We start from the raw sequence: 15,340 nt of genomic DNA on the forward strand, positions 1-15,340 counted from the left end.
TGGAAAACTGTACTTGGAACATTACTAATTTGTTAAGAGACTAATTCCATTGATATAACTAGGACTATGTTAATACATAAAACAACAATGGGTGCACGCATTTCATCTATTTTCCGAAGGCTACTTTTTGTGTGATTGCTTCTCTCACTCACACATAGTTTGGATTAATTTCTGTGCTCTAAATACTAGAGAATGAAACAAGAAGGTGCAAAGATAGTATAGGTAGTTTTTAGCACAGCTGCAACAAAACATTTTGTCTCACTTTTTCTAGTGAGACACACAGACAGTTTGGTTTCTGAACATGCACATTGCTTAGCCTCCAGTATTGCTGCTTGCAGCTTTCAACTATTGAAAAATATTCAACAGCAACGTAGTTTTGCAGAATGAGTGTTCCCTTGATGATCACACGGTGGGTAAATGTTTCTTTGGAAAGACTTTCTACCGAGGAAAATGGTCCCTTAAAAACTATTATTGTTTTAAAATTGAAAATGGATTTTTAGAAGATTAAAAAAAATGCAACGAAACATTTTCCAAAAGAAATATTGTTTGGTTTGACAGAAGACACATGGGTAAATGTCCATCTTCAGGTTCAGATTTAACAGAGGACATAAATGCTATATTAATGCTGGCATCAAATAACCTTTTACATTTATTCCCCCTCACTCACTCACACAGTGATCCCTCACTTTCCCAAGCTGGAAACTTGAACAAAGTTGGCAAAACAGCCAACATGTGAATTATCGTTCTCTGGGTGTAACGGAAGATGTCTCTCCACCTGCAACATGAGGTTAAACTGTGTGATGCTGTTTCTCCTCAAACTCGTAGTTTTTTTTTTTTTTACAAACCACAGCTAGAGAAGCCATAGTGATGAGCGTACTTTTTTAAGCAGTGAGAGCCCGCATGGTTTGAAGATCAGCTGAAAATGCTCCGGAGAATCATCTAATAATTCTCACAGCACAAACAGATTTTATGTTTGAATCTATACTGACAGTTTGCTACGGTCACTTACAGGAATAGTTTGATGATTTTAGAGGACGTCAGAGTACCAGCTGGCACCCCGGCAGTCACAGGCCGAGGAATGTTTCATCGCAAAGTTGAGGGCAACTTTCAGATGCCCTGGTAGCTCACTGGGTAGAGTGCTTACCATTAAGGTAAAGTTCTGACTGCAGCCATTAGCCATTTTACCAGTTGCTAGGCAAACAGAGCGTATGTCCCAAAAATTTGACTATTTAACTATTAATGATTCCTCTAACATATGTATAATCTGATGCAGGACTTTGTTTTAAATACATTTAGAAAATGACAGAAAATAACATTTCTGGTTGAGCTAAATCTGCAACTCTCCCGCCTTTTATCTGCCCGAGTGAAGTAATGTTCTCACTAAATGTTCTCTGTGAAACTGCCAAGCAGCCAGAAATACCGATCTTTCACAAACTCACTGCCAAGTTCTCAAGGCCACTGACAGAAACAATCATGCCAACATTGACAACCTCTTTTCCTGACATACAAATACACCCAAATTCATGCTAACAGAGCCCCTTCCGCCTTCAGAGGGTCCGTCATTATCACAGTTGTGGACAAATCTCTCTGTTCTCTCTCGGCAGAAGGAGTTTCATTGAGCCTTGTGACAAGCACTGTGACAAACATTTATTCACCCGCTGTTGATGGTTAGCTCAATACACAATCGTTTATTTGAGCCACCGATCCCCTGCAGGGTTTGTATTACTTGCATTCAACCATCAAGACTTAATAATAAAATGACTTGTCAGCATGTCCTGGGTGAAATTTTAACCACAATAACACTGACACAAAAGTGAAAGCTGTGGTTAATATTTGTCAAAATAAAACTTAAATCAAAAGAACCAAAACTATTGAAAAGGCTTTTCAAGTGTATCTAAAAAAATGTATCTAAAAAAAATAACTGACAGATTGTGTTAGATGTCTTTGTCGCTATCCGTGTGCTGTGATGTTAAAGGGCATAGCTGTTCAGGATAGATGACTATGCTGATACCGTTGAACGAGCAGTGCACAATTCACATGCTTGTCCTTCATACAGAAACATTTTAATGGATATAAAAGAAGATTGAATTATCGGGGAAAAAAACGCCCTCCTTAACATTTATGTTAAAAATTCAAATATGTCAATATCAGTAATGATTTAAATATGAAGGTCATACAGACATGTGGAGGACGAGGGCAAGGTGAGAGCATCTGTCTTGCTTTTCAGCAAAAGTGAAGAATTAGACTTTGAAAACACGAAAGAAGTAATAAGAGAAAAGAGAAATAAGAGAAATCTGGATATGGATAAACCGATGCAACCGAACGTTAGAAAGATTCATTCTCCTACACTTTTTATAAAAATACAGTGTAACTAATTGTGTGTGCATGTGTGTGTGAGAGAGATGAGTGGCTGCATTGTGTGTAATTTCCTCTGGGGTCAAAGAGCATCTCACACCTTCTCAGGCCTGTTAATTTCACTCCAGAGATTGAAGCAGTTATTGCAGTCCCATTCAGTAATTACACCGCGGTCCAGAAAAATGCTCAAGGTTACGTCCATGTTATTCTGCCTGTCCAGCCCCTGGGATGGACCTTGAAATTGCTCTCAGTGCTGTTTCTTAGGAACTCATTACTTTGGCTCTCAGTGTACATACTTAGTGCTTATGAATGTGAAATCCATTCCAATTGCCATTGCACAAGCAGAAGAAACTGTAAACAGAATAAATCCACAAGAGTTTACCTAAATTGGGATTGTTCTTCAGGGACATATCCCTTATTGCACCACTAAGTCTGATTTTCTCTGAATTATTTTTTTCCATAATTCCTTTGAGTAAAACAAATTTTTAAGATTTATTTGAAAGCCATAGCCTGTGGAGGATTTTTCCCAGCCCTTTGTGTCCATGGTATTTCACACATAGCTTGGAGTAAGAAGTTCCTCGGTTGGCGCATTTTGAAAGGCCTGTTGCTGATCCAGTGATAAAATTGCATAATAAGTGATATTCAGCCTTAATGGTAAGAGTTTACAGCAATGCTAGTGCCTCCATGAGGCTGCAGGCACAGTGATGATTTGAGCTAAATGCTAATGTCAACAAAGATTATGACCAAAGTATACTTTTTCTACCTCTGGGCATCATGGTCATGTCTGAATCAAATTCGTTCATTGATTTATTTCAGTCTGGACCAAAGAGATAGACCAACACACAGACACTGCCATCACAAGAACCTGGCTAAAGAAAAGATGCAGATGCAGCCATCTCATTTCATTATTCAAGTGCAAATATTAGGATTCTATCAAACAAAATGAACATGTATGCATAAGCAAAGGAAATGAGGCTTGTATGTGTGACTGGAGATGCTTTCATCACAGAACACTACTGTACGGTTAGAGTAAATGTTTACAGAAACACAAATGGTGTAATTGGCTCTCTGGCAAATTGTATCTGCGATGCTCCTCAAGCTGAATTCCAGCTAGTCTATGTTTGGTCTTCTGCTCAAGATGATTAGACTGCAAAACATTTTTTTACACTGACCTCTATCTTTAACAACAAGTTTAGTTTCTGAATGACAGGCACTGGGAATCCAGCGCGTTATCATGTTAAAAACTAATGAGGATGAAAATGACAGTGTTTCTGGAAAATTGAGAACAGTGTTTTGGAATGACTCTTTGGCAGACTTTTCAAAAAATGTCCTTGTTTCATTTTGTGGTGGAAATACCCATCCACCCACACACACACACCCACACACACACACACACACAGAGCAGTGGGATAGTTCCCTCTCTGACAACCACAGACCCTGAGATCGGGAAATGTTTCACTGTTTGGTCTTGGACTGATGCTTCACAGTGATGCACTAGCCACTACTGAAACCTGCCAGCACAGGCAGTGAGGATTAAGGCACACAGGAGAAAAAGGAAAAGCAGTTATGCCACAGTCGGCATTAAATATAGAGGGAGAGTAAAGAAGTACATGTCTAACCTGGAAGGAAGTGTCAGAGATGGATTGCACCACAAAGACTGACCTCCACAGGATGGGAACCTGTTTAGGTTTCTCATGTTCTGGGAAAATGTTTACACCTACACCTAGAAGGTTATGTTTTTTGTTTTACTCAATCCGTTTGTCTGTCTGGGTGGATCAGCGGATATCTCATAAACCTACAAACAGATCTTCATTATGTTTTGTCAACTGAATATTGTTGGTCTGTTGACAAAACACATTATTTTGTCAACACAGCTGAATATTAGCGGAACGATCAATTCGTTTTGGCTGTTGATCTAGATTATTAGTTATGACTACAAAACAGATATTTATATTACATTACTGAAGTTTGTGTGATTTCACTTGAGCTTCTTCATGCACTGAATAAGTCCCTGAGATGAGGTTGATATCTTCAAAAAGCTGGTAAGTAGAATTTGAATTATAATTCTTTTGTTAGTCATAACAGAGACACTCCAAATCACTAGGGAGTGTATGTAAAGCCAACAAGTCAGATACATTTGACTTACAATAGTGACGTATGTATGCATTAAATCATGTTGAGCTCAATGACTAAAACTGAGCTCAACATTCCTGAGCTGACGAATTGTGACTGGATGCCTTTTACTGCTCAAGCAGTTGTTGATCACTTGTAGCCCCCACCGACTGTTTAGGAAGAGGAACTGTCTTTCATGTTTGTAGTCTTTAAGTGTGAATTAGTGCATTATTAATGTAATGATAGGCTGGTATCCATATAAATATGGATATAAATCAGACTAAGCGAAAATCAGGTGCCAAAATTGACACTGACAGATTTCTGAAACATATATATTACTGCTCTGGAAATGACCTTTACATCTTCAAAGTCGAACACGCTGTCGCATATTATAGTCACATTACAAAGCCACATGTCCATATGTGTTGTATTGTGGTAACTCCTCATGTAGTCTGTGATCTTCGCAGTTATGACTGTGGAGAGCACAGGAACAGGACTTACCGTTCCTCCAGAGGGATGAGCTCTCTGGGGAAGCACAGTATCTGTTAAAACAGGTATTGAGTTTGTTATTTTACCTCCGGGGGGGAGAGAGGATCTGTTTCAGATGTAACTGCAGGGTTGCTGGCGTGGATGTTTATTTGTCTTTCTCAGTGACAGAGGCTGTTATCAGTCACTGAAGTTTGAAGTCTGAAGGAACACCAGCAGCCTTCCGCCATTGATCATAATCCAATGGAACATCACCTGCAGATGGTGGTTTATTGTTTATTGTTTATATGGATTCCCATTAGTTGTTGCCGGGGTAACAGCTATTCTTCCTGGGGTCCATGGTTGGTCACACGGGCTGATGCTGGTACAACAAACATGAACTGTGATCACATTAAGACAACCAAGCAAACAGAAGTGATAACTAGCAACCACAGCGGATCACATGGCACTGAGGCAACCCTGGTTTGCCCAATAATGGTTGTGAAGGTCAATTTCTTAATTTCTTCTTAAACTACTTAATTAAAATCGCAGTTGACTCACATCATCCTTCTTCTGAGGGAAATCCTGAAACATTTAGATCATCATGTCACAGAAAAAAGTGCTCCACTTAAAAATAGTAATTTGTTTGATGTGTTGGCAGCTCTTGCAGACAGAGTGACCGACCAATTCAGAGGACGGGAATCTTTGAAGCTGTTTAGAGCACTAGCTGTTGTCTGAGACTCAATAGTAGCGGCAGTGTCCTGCCACATATTCATATAAGATCGTTTTAGCTTGATACATTGCATAATCAGTATAAAATGTGGGATACAAAACATCATAAAAAGAATGTATCAAGGAAAGTATTGTACCATGACAGCCTTATCAGCATTAAGCCCGGGGAGGCTTGTTAAAAATGCACACAAACACCACTTGAACCTTGAGGCTGATACAAACCGTCTGCATTAGTGAGGATGTTGAAATGTTTAGTCTCAGGACCACCAAACCCTTCGGGGAGAATTGACAATCCAGGACCCCGAAACCCCACTGACCTCTAACCTCTCACAGGGCCTCTGAAAACACGGACACTCGTGCATTTTAACAAAAAGATAGACGTTTATAAATTTAAAGAGAGAATAAGAGAGGAAGGGAAGCTGAGGAGAGACACCAGGAACAACGAGGGAGAGGGCCGTGGTGGGGAAGAGAGAGCAGGACAGGAAGGCCGAGTGTGGCATTCAGTAAGTGTTAAGGATAATAAAGAAGGGCTTAAGAGGGTTTAAAAGCTGTTGGTGGATAACAGCAGGACAAATGAGACTGCCTTTCTAACAGCAGCACTTGACTGACCCCAGCTGAGTCAACAACATTGCCACGGGAAATCGGAATACCTGGAGGGGACGGGAGCAAGAGGAGGTTGTTGCTTCTCCACACGCGTGAACATTTCTTTCTCATCGTCGTTGATCCTTTTGATGTTTTATGCCCTGTTAAAAACGACTTACAGCGCATGATAGAGAAGTATTAATGGGAAGAAACTTACACGGTTTCATATCTGTATTAGTATACATAAATGTGAGTGTTGATATAACTGTCAAAGATAATACTATATTTTAACTTTGGAAATCATGTTGTAGTTTTCATTTCAGACTATTGAAACTTTCCAAGTAGTGCTGACTATTTCTTGGCTGGAAGCAGTAACTTCCTGTAGTTTCCGGCAAATGACCCACCGGTTGTTTTTTTGTACATATAACATGTTCATTTTAGAGCCTAAGAGGTGCTGGTAGGCAGATTTTGTGGCCTTTCGAAAGAGCCAGGCTTGCTGTTTCCCCGTTTTCTGTCTTTGTCCCAAGCTAAGCTAACTGGCAGCTTGTATTTGATAGACAATAGTGAGGGTAGTATCAATCTTCTCATTTAACTCTCTGCTAGAAAGCAAATCCCACACAGAGCTAATGGCGATCCAGTCCAAATGGCAAATCGTCAACTCTTTTAAAATGTCACTGAATCAGCATCAATGATTTTCTTTATAACATGTTCTGGGTTCAATGGGCATAAATCAGTGGCAATGCTTTGAGGAAGGGAACTGATGTTGGAGGACATTATGAACACTGTATTCCAGCTCTCTGAAGCAATAAGAACATGATTGCGCCAACATTTTATAAAACAACTGCTTTCTATTATTAACTGACAAACATGATGAGAAGGCTGTATGAGATCACACTGGACAAGAACACAAAGAAAGAAACATCTGTGTTTCATTTTTCTGGGAGCCAAGAAGTAGTCCACCTTACTAAAAATGTTTTGCGTTCAAACGACAGATGTTAGTAATGTATCCGCTGCTTTTTACTGGTAATTGTCAATCAAACACATTTGAAGCAAAGCATTAGAGCCGATGAGCAGGTGAGACCTCACACAGTTACGTTGATGTAGTGCAACTGTTCAAAACAGATCAAGTAGTCATAATAAATAAAGATTTATTTTCTGAAAGTGGGCTGTTAAAGCACAGACGTTCTGGAATAGTTATCCGCTTACTTATGTATCTATTAATCTTTGTGTGTTTGCTCACATCATGAGCACTTATTTGAGCAATAAATAGACATGTGTACTTCAATAATTTCTCATTTCAAGCTATTTGTTTAAAAGCTCCTGCATACACTGACATATGTTCTCTGGTTCTCTGGTTGGAGATCTTGATGGCATCAAAATTAGAGGAATAAGATGAATAAATTGAGCTATGTTTTTTCTACAGAGCAACACAGCTTTTCCACACAGCTTTACCCCCAGCAATGCTTCATTTTTGGTGACAGCGCCTCTGACTCCTGCTTTGTGAGTACAAACTTTTTAGATCATTTAAAAAACATTATAGGATATGTTGAAAACAGTCAGGAACCAGCTGTGACTTGAGATAGACTTACACAACTCTTATCTTTATTTCATAAATGATTTTCCTGAAAGGGTTCGTATGAATAAGAGGTACAGTGTACAATACAATTAATATGAATAAATAGCACATTGTTAAATTAATATAATGCCATTTTTATTAATGCAAAAGTATTTTATGACGTGACCAAAGTTGATGTTGATTAAAGTATAAATGTCTAAATAAATATTAAATTATGATCATAAAGAGTTAAATCATGGTGATCATTCTCAGGTTAAACTAGGATTGTTGTGTGTCTGTTCTTAGTCTGGATAATAGTTTTATAATTTGCATCAGTGTTTCTGGATGAAAACACATCTTATAAACTTAAGGATGGTTAACTTACTGCCAATAACCAGAAGTCTTATTTTAAGATGAATTTTTGTGTCAACCCTACAACTATTTTGGTTCTTGGCTTGATGAGCTTTTTCTCTCTGTGGAAGTCTCCACACTCTCATTGAAAATCACCTGACAGTGCTGTAATGCCAAGGTAACATTTGGACAACATTATACCATTTATTTTGAACGAAATCAGCTGACTTTACCCAAAACATTTCCTCTTCTCAATGTCACCCTCACCGTCTCATTCTTTTTCTAATTCACATTAGCACAATAACCACAGCAGCTAAGTCCAGTCCATATCTGCCACAACAGAAATATGAAAGCAAATGTAGTCATGACAAAGGATGTGTTACCTTCAATATGAAAAATGCATTCAAGACGAAACCGTCTCCCAATATATGAAATACCTTTAGAAATGAGATCTAGCCAACTTCTTCCAATAATCTTTTTGTTGAACAGGGAATGAAGAAGTGTTGCATTCTTTTCCTGTTTTTCCTTACACCATATATCGCTGTTCGTGGAGTTCCCCTGCATGTCCACTCTGAATAGACCCCAGGTCATCACAAACATGTGCCAAGATAACAAGACCTCCGCAGGATCATGGCTCCACTCAGTATATTACACAGCGAGGCGAAACTCATTCTGGACAATAAAAACATGACACAGGAAACACAATAGCCTGTTCTGAGTAGTATAAAAATGGCATGACCTTAAGCACTCACTACTAAACTTAGACTGTAGGCAAATAGTGGATGAGTGCTGGAGTCATGAGGTCTGACATGAAACAGTTCAATGCTCTCAAAAACTGAGATTAAAGATAATTTAGATGACAGAAAGCAAATAAAAACATAATTAATCTCAACAGAGGCAACATAAAAATGATTCTTCAACAATAAACAAGAAGGCCTGCGATTCCTCCTATGATGAACAATGATGCAGCTTTCATGTTTCAGTGAGGCTCTTGTTGACAGTGCAAGGTAATCAATTAAAGGAATAGTTTGACTTTCGTGTAGTGAGTTAGATGAGAAGACTGACACCACATTCATGTTTGTGTGTATGTAGCTGGAGCTAGGAGACAGTTAGCCTAGCTTAGTTGCACCTGGCTGTTGTTTACCAAGAAAAAGTGTGCTGAAGAAAGTCAGAATCAACGTGGTGACATGAACGGACACTTAATGTACAAACTAAAAGGCATTTCAGCAGAGATGTGATTGTTTAGCGTAGATAAAAGTGAACAAACCAAATAGTCTGAACTGAAAGACACAATTTGAATAAGCAAAGTGATTTCCACCTCTACTGCTCGTCTTTGTTCTGAGGTGGGTCTGCTGCCCACTTCTTCAATTAACAATCCCTGATACAGGAAGTCAACAAAGCGAGTGAAGAGCGTCAGGAAGGAAGGTCCGCTGTTGGTAAAGAGAGAAAGGGGACGTAGTTGGCAATAGCAGGGAACTGTATTTTCCGTGGTTGGATCCCTTGTTCCTTGTTATTAAAAACTGGTGATGCAGAGGATGTGGTGGAAGAACAAGGATGCACAAAGACACAATAGGATGGAGAAGAAAAGCAGGTTTCATTCTCTTTCTCTCTTCCTGGTCTGAATGCTCCCTGTTGACCTGTAAAACACAGAAAGCTTTTATTTCTCCTCACTGATACGACTCCTTTGCTGATAGTTTGACCCAGAGCTGATATCAGATTGGGTTGCATAGCGGCAAATAGTCTCTTGGCTCTCAGGCAGGGCACTTTATCTACTCCGGAGTTTGCCTTTCACTTTCCCAGCAATACTCCTCATTTATCTGGATATGTCTTAGGTGAATATACATAAATCTGCCATGCTAGAGTTCTGTGCACTCCTGGCAAGAGGTGTGCAGTTGCCTCAACTTCTACAATAAAGGGTCACGTGAGGGTCACAACCTCAGTTCCTCTCAGTCTTCTTAACACAGTAGACTTTGTGCTTACTCTGCTAATTCAATGTATTTTTCATGCATTGATGAGCCACAAAACATTTGTAATCAGAGCCTGATGTGCAGTAGATTTGCCAAGGCTCTGGTGAAAGTCTAGAAACGCAGCCAGAGAAAGGACTTTATAAGAAAGTGAAAGAGAATACTCTTCACCAATCCAAGTAAGTCATCGCTGAGCAGATGATGTTCCTGAGAAAGGGTTTAGCACTTCATATATTCTTCTAATGCACTGGGTTGTTTTACGAGATTGTTCATTGCCTCCCACACATGGTATCTTTTTTGCAGCTGGAAACACTTCTGAGTTTGCGAATGAACTGGGTCTCAGAAGACATCACTATCTCTGATTTGGTCCACTAAAAAGATCAGCTAATCTTGTTCATAGGTTTTGTTTCCCTGGTCAGGTTTTTCTCTTTAGATCGTCCTAACAGCGGATTAATGATAGAAAATTGGTTATTCGTGTATGATTAGAGATTTAACTAAAAGTATCTAGAATAGATTGTTTAAAATTCAGAATAAGTCTGCAATTGTCTACACAACACTACAGGCAGCAACAACTATAGGCAGCATGTTGCAAGTGTGAAGAGAGATGCATAGTCTCTGCTTTTCTGTCCACTGGGGACGGCCAGGAAGCCAGTTAGGCCTTCCTGTTATCGTACTAAGTGCAGCTACATACCCTGCGGCTCTGTGTGCTCGTGGCTGCATGGCGGTGCGTTGTGCTTCTAATCATGCTGAGTGAGGACAGGGGCCAAGTTGGTTGGAATGAAGAGTAAGTGTGGTAGAAGGGCAGGAGCAGAGGAGTGAGCGGCTAACAAAGCTTTGGGCTAATTTATGACTCCCAGAGCAGATGGGGGCCCGGTCGCAGTGCCTGGGACATGAGGGACACCGTGCCTGGGCTCAACACCCTGTGATCCTGTCCTGGAGTAAATCAACCGTTCAAAACACTGACTGCACGAGCAGGCTATCGTCCCTGCATTCAATAGGCCTGGTGTAAATCAGATGGGTGTTATACAAAGGGAGAGACTGGCGGAGGGAGTGATGGCCAAAGAGTTCCCTTGAGGCCAAGGTCCAGAGAGACACACAGCTCTCTGCCTCTTATCAATTTGTGGGTTCATTTGAGTTTTGTCTTGAGCAGACACAGGCACTTACAGCAACTGGACAATATGATTACAATTCCAGTTTCTATTAGGCGGAACAGATCATGACATCTGATATTCTTTATGTCCAATAACTGCCAGTCAGTGGGTCTTTTTGTCCAATAGTATAGCTATGGTGGTTTGAACCCGGGCTCCTCCTGTCCACATGTTGACGTGTCCTTGAGCAAGACTCTGAACCTCAAATTGCATCTGCCAAATAGATGAATGTAATTTAATATGTTTCTCTGGTTCTTGCTTAAACTTACATCTCCTGTTAAAGGCTTTAATGGTCTTCTGCCCTGAACCCCTTTCAAAAATGGTTAGATAAACTCCATGCACGATCTTCAATGTTGTACAAATGAAAGAAAAAGACCAGGCCACCCTTTGTAGCTCCCGGAAACGTACTATTTGGGCCTATTTTCATCCAACAGCAATACATTTTGAATTGAACCGCATATAAGTTCCCGAACGATGATACAAGACAGCCGTATTTTCAAAATGTATTAACTGTGAACTAGAAAATTCCTGTGAAACCGCCAAAAAAACCTTTCTGTTGCTGCAAGTGATTTATTTATGTTATCGGAAAAATGTTTTTTTACACACTTTACTTGACACCATCATTAAACACTCCAGGGATTCAACCTACTGTACATCATGCAAGTGAAGAGTTGGCAAGAAGTGTTGAGTTGCTTCCTGTTCCCAGAACATCCAGAGTATGTCTCAATATGCTGACAGGAAGAGAGAGTTTTGAACTTGGAGCTTGACTCAACCTTTGTCACCCAGCTTTGTCCCCCTCACTGATCCTCCTGGCCTTGACTCTCTGGTCCCAACTTTGATTCAGTGTTGTTACAGAATAAATCAAAATCTTTTCATCCTTTTCCCTGAAATAAGCTTAGACACACCAGATTTTAAATAACAAGTTTATCTCCCTGCATTATCATCTGTCCCCTTATGAACTTCGGTAAGATTACTTCAGCAATGTGCTACTTGGTTCAGTACATCATCGCCACTTATTGTGCTTTATCACTAGAGTTTTATTATTTGTAATATTTTATGTCTGTGAAGCTAATTGCCCAGTGGGCGAGGTCCCTGGTGTGCAGAGGTCTGCCAGTTAAGGTTCTGTGTGCTCAGCGCACATATCCGATGACGGTGCACATGTTTCTGATTAGACGCAGAAAACAAACACACAACAAACAATAGAGCTGTTCAAATGTGCTCTATAGATGTAACACATGTGGGCAAAAAAAGCATCAAACCTATCTAGCGCCACAGGGTAGCAGCACAGAGAAATGTGAAAAATCTGACTGCTGGTGGTGAAAGGCATGGAAAATGACAGCTCACAAGTCAGAGAACCTGAGTATTATTGCTTTTGACATTTGGAAACAGTTTAGCTTTGGCAGTGAATAAGTGAATATTATGGGTCCAAACACGAATGATGGAAGTTGTCAGTATTCATTTACCTTAAATCTTGGTTTTGGTGTGGTTTAAGAAAAACCCTTCACACACTTCTACAATTTATTGTGCGAATAAAGATATCAGACTGACAGAAAGAGGCGAGGAGTGAAGTCGGATGAGAGGTGGAGGGGAGAGGATGATGATGTAACTTCCCTGTATTTACAGACAAACGTCAGAGGGCAGCACACCATAGGTGGTCATACATCCCTTTAAGTGGGATTACACAAACACACACAGTCAGACACACAAAGTGTATGCGTTTGGGGTCCATTGAGATTTCCACGTACATTTTTTAACTACTGATTGTAACTTGTTGAAAATTGAAGTTGACAAAAGTTCATTTCTCTTCTGCCTGTGAGTCGTTTAAACCATTGGGGAATGAAAGAAAACTTGCTTGACTGACGGTGTTCCTCTTGTAGGAAGCTTACATTTCAGTATGTCCATTAATCTTCTCTCCCATTGGACCTACCAATCTGAGCTGTCTTCAAGACTTCACATGTGAACTGCTGTTTTTACAGAGGGCACCTACCCAGACTGCATCTAGCATTAGCTTGGCACCTGGGTATGTATGTTTTAACAATGTGTGAACCAACAGTGGAAAACAGGCCCATAAAAGGTGAAAACAACTCTATGCTCTATGTGTCAGCTTGTGTTTTAGGCCATGCTCTGTGTCGGGGCACTGCTGCCGCCGCATATCACCAAAACAGTCCTGATCCCATTGTTGTGGTCTACAGCTATCACTGGCTGGAGTCCCCCAAGCCACATCTAAGAAAAGACTATATTTATCACTGGAAAGCAATGCATACCCAAGCTAGCGCTCACACACTGAAACACAAATACACACACACACACACACACACACACACATAAACATCCATGTGCACATACAGTTAACTGAATCCACATTGTGGTTGTGGTGGGTTCATGTGACGTGTCACTGTTTATCACACAAGCCTCGTCCTGATTCTGTCTGGTGTGGTTTGTTTTACGGCTGTGTTTGAGGACTGCTAAATAATTCCTCTAATGTATCGACACAACATGACCTGGAGGAGGTATACATATGTGAAAACGTGTTTTAACCTGGTCAGAACCAGTTTGAATGCACATGTTTTACTGTGCACTCTAGGAATCACTTTAAACCCTTTTACAGGAGGATAAAGATTAAAACTAATTTCCTTGAGCTAAACATTTTGGACGATCCACCTCCGAAACCAATTATCGTCAAGACGTTTATAAGAGTGCACAGTAGTACGGTTGCTGTGTGGTTATGTGCGCACAAACATACATAAACACACACCTGCTGCTGAGTGAAATCACAAGCAGATGCATTAGACATCTACAATAACATGGCAGAGGTCTGATGCACCCGGATGAGAACCCAGCCCAGCCCTGTAATTATCAGACACAGAGACACATGTACAAACTGGGACAGGGGAACACATGGGAGACATTAGCATTGTCACTATGGCCACACATGTGTAAAGTACAACAGACCTTGAATATACATTGATATGGACATGATGATGCTTTACTCATGTTGATTTATTAACCAGTAAGCCAGTAACCAGACTTAAGAAAACATCCTGGTTCTCTTTATTCCCCCTTAAAACCTTTTTCACTCAACCCAAAATAAAAACCAAGTGTTCCACTTAACTTAATTGCAGACTTTACCTGTAGAAATGCAATTATTTAACAATGTGTGTTCTGTGGCCTACAGCATATGTGTGTATACTCACAGTTATATATTTATATATATATATATATATATAAGTCTAATGCAAGTTTAATATTTGCATGTGAAAATACCTTCCTTGAGGCTCAGTAACAACTTTCTTAAATTCACTTGAGAAATGGCGTGTGAGGGGAAACTAAATGCCCCTCCGCAGTGAATGTTTGTGGAGTTTAGAGCCAGAAAAACATCAAATCCAGTACAACTACTCTGAGGAGAATACAATTGTATGTCTACATTTTGAGGGGAGAAATGACCACATGAAATACTCTAAGTTCAATTTTGTTTTTACCAGGGCACACACCACAAAACATAAGAGCTTTTCAGTAAAAAAAAATGTCTTCATTAGAATGTTAAAAATCTAAAAGGATACAGATGAAATTCAACAAAACATTTAAAAGGTCAGAGTAGAGCCGGTCCACATTGAAATCTGTCAGAGAAGACCCTCCCAAAACAGTTGACCATAATCCAATGCAGTAACAAGAAATGGCATGTTTTGAGTATCAAAACAACAACAAAACAACCCTGTAATATGATCTGAATGTAAGAAAATCTCACAAAATGATTTGTAAAATGATTTTATCCTTGAGACATTTATCAGGTTCCAGGCATCTGATGAAGGCCATACAGACATAGCACATAGCAAGGAGATAACGGATGAAACACAACGTCACACTCCATCACCACACAAAGAAGATATAGCATGTAGCACCTGGATGTGCTACAGTGTCTGGTGTTACCTGACTTACCCGTTTATGCACATAAACTCTCGAGATGTTGTGGAACTGTTCAGACAGTCTCTGAAAGGCAAGTGCACCATGCTTTGCACATAACAAAACACATAACGTTCTCTCTTTGTTATTCTACTTCCAGGATGCTAAACAGACAA

This window comes from Pholis gunnellus, assembly GCF_910591455.1.
Source record: "Pholis gunnellus genome assembly, chromosome: 11".
NCBI classification, from domain to species: Eukaryota; Metazoa; Chordata; class Actinopteri; order Perciformes; family Pholidae; genus Pholis; species Pholis gunnellus.